Source organism: Bidens hawaiensis, unplaced genomic scaffold (assembly GCF_021521415.1).
Source record: "Bidens hawaiensis isolate Kalapana, Puna unplaced genomic scaffold, B.hawaiensis_p1.1 tig00000097_1, whole genome shotgun sequence".
NCBI classification, from domain to species: Eukaryota; Viridiplantae; Streptophyta; class Magnoliopsida; order Asterales; family Asteraceae; genus Bidens; species Bidens hawaiensis.
In genome coordinates this window covers 1,919,035-1,922,074 of record NW_027491017.1, presented here as the reverse complement: position 1 = coordinate 1,922,074, position 3,040 = coordinate 1,919,035, and positions in this window count along the sequence as shown.

Here is a 3,040-nt window from a genome sequence, read left to right as displayed (position 1 = left end):
TGCCTATTTCAGTATACCTGAGGCCCTGATCAGTGATCGGGGTACCCACTTTTGTAAAGCTCAGATGGATAATGTTCTGAAATGTTATGGGGTCACCCATCGACTTTCTACAGCCTACCATCCTCAGACTAGTGGTCAAGTGGAAAACACCAATCATGGCATTAAGAGGATCTTAGAGAAAACAGTTGGGAATAGTCGTGGGGACTGGGCTGAAAAGCTATATGATGAACTCTGGGCCTTTCGTACTGAATATAAAACGCCTATCGAGACCACTCCCTTTCGGCTAGTTTATGTAAAGGCGTGTCATCTTCACGTTGAGTTAGAACATCGTGCGTATTGGGCTTTAAGAGCCATAAATCTTGATTTATCCGCGGCGGGAAATAGTCGTTTTCTTCAGATTCATTAGGTTGAGGAGCTGCGCAACGAGGCATTTGAAAGGAGCTGTGGGTATAAGTAGCGGACAAAGGAACACCATGATAAACATATTAAAGGGCCCAAAGAGTTTAAGTGTGGGGATAAAGTTCCTCTATATAATTCCCGGTTGAAGTTGTTTCCGAGTAAATTGAATTCCCGATGGACTGGTCCCGATTGGAGGTCCACCTGGTGATCGCGAGGAGGAGGCTATCTACCTTGATCCGCCTGCAGAGTAGAGGAGGAGAGTACACTCGGTATTTCGCATGAGTTGTAGAATTTGTATAAAACTTAGTTGCATTATTTTCTTTTTATTTTTATTCTTCTTTGTATTATTCTTCTTTTAGTCTTTTTAGTCTTTAGAGTCTGTTTGATATCTGCTTTGGGTTGTTTTGAGTTTTGTTTTGCAGGATTGGATTTTCTTGCCTGTACTCAATATCCATTCGGACGAGGAGTTTCTGAGCCTATCATATTGTAGAGGACACCCGGAAGTTGCGGCCGCGAATGAAATGTTATACGGTCGCCTTGGAAAGAGACTTGTGAAGATAACTGCATTATTACCAGGGGAGTCTGTTCCACTTTATTGTTTTATTTGCTTTTAATTTTGATTACGCTTTATTTTGTGTCTTTTTCTATTCCTACATTGGGGACAATGTAGATTTTAAGTGTGGGGATGGGAACTGACATTTTCTTTTGATAAAAAAATAATAAAAATATCAAATATTTATTAAAAAATGAAATTTTTAAATGGGTTGCTTTGGTTTGGTTAGGAATAGGTTAGGGTCAAACCGGGTTTGGAGTTTTTTTTTCTTTTTTTTTGTAAAAGAGAATAATGGCAGAACATTTTCGTTTTTTTAGATTATTTGTTTTTTATTTATAGTTTAAGTTATGATTTTTTCTATTATTTTGTTTTTGAATTTTTTTGAGGGTTTTCTATTAAGATAAAAAACCCACAAAAAAATATTCAAAAATAATAATAAAACAACTATAACTCAAAATAGAAATCATAAACAAAAAAATATAAAAACACTAAAATGTTTCTTACGTTGTTTTCGTTCCATAAAAAAAGCACAGAGAATCGAACCGAAACTGAAAAATTGATGAAAATGAAACAAAAAAGCCAAAACCGAACCACATTAGCTGAAATCAAAAAAACAATCAAAACGAAACTAAAAGAATTCAAACCAAACAAAAATGGACAAAAACGAGTCAAGAATCGTCCCAATAGAAACAAAATAAACCAAAACCTAACCCGTTTCGTGTGAAAACTCGTGTTGGCTTGAAACCTAAATCGAACCCGTTCCAATCTGAAACCTGTTTCGTGTCGAAATATGTGTTGTATGAAAACCCGTTCCGATCCGAAACCTGCCACCTTTCCTTAGGACACTAACCCACATCGACCCATTTATATGAACTTGTCAACCCATTTTGACCCGGAAATAAAAAGGATAGAATTTCAAATGACTCATAATGACCCATTTAGTTAAAACCATTTACCCAAACCAACTCATTTAATTTTTAAGATAATTCAAAATGACTCATTTGAAAGGGTTTGAGTCAAGATTGCCACCCCTAATCACCAATCTCCCCCTCATGGTTTAATTCTCCGTTAATAAGTTTCAAAGATGGTTTAGACAAGTGTTTCTTTCCCCTTCTCTTTTTCTTTTCTTTAACAACCTCCGAAACAAATGTTTTATCAGATTCCTCGTCTGTTTTCCTTCGTTTTTGTTGCTTCCTCAAATCAGCCATAGCTTTTGGCAGAGTATACAAGATGTTCGACCATCCTATATACAGGATCTTTGACATCTTCACCTGAGGTGGCAGAATATACAGTATGTTCGACCTGATTCGGTTTCTTTAGCTCAAAATTTGATTCGGTTTATTCATTATCTTTACCCGAGGTGGCAGATTATACAGGATGTTCGACCACTGGAGTGACCTTTGGTGTAATCTCCTCAACTTTAACAGCTTCCTTTCTTTTCCTTTTTCCCTTCTGAGAGTCTGCAACAATATCGTCTTCAGTTTTAATAAAACACCTGCTACCACCAACGACTTTGAATCTCTCCATGATTCTATTCTCATTTTCACGATATGAATCGCTATTATCGTGTCTCCAGCTGTTACCCTCCAGTGCCACATAATCAACACTGTTCAAAGGGCCAAATAAACCAAGAAATTTGGGAATCTCATCTTCTTCTTCATTTTTTGTATGATGCCAATTTAGCAGAATTATTCCCAGCCATATGTGATTATTTTATCGCTTCACCAACCTTATTAACTTCTGGAAACTGATCTAGCAGAATCAGTTGTAAAAAATGAGGACACATCAACCACTTCCCCTTTCGAAAATAGTGCTTCATGTTGTCAAAGATCACTATTGAAAAATTATACTTTTGGTTTAAGCACAACGTTGCAATGATACACATTTGATAGTCTAGGATTTCCTTATAACCTCCTTTTATGTGCCCCAAACACTACACAACAACATGTACCAGAAATTTATACGGTCTAGACAAACCCGTCTTTAGATACGATCCTCTGTATATGTCATTTAGAAACCCCATTTTGAACAAACAACCCTTAACCAAACGTTCATCCAATGTATCTGGATCTGTCTCATTATCCCTGA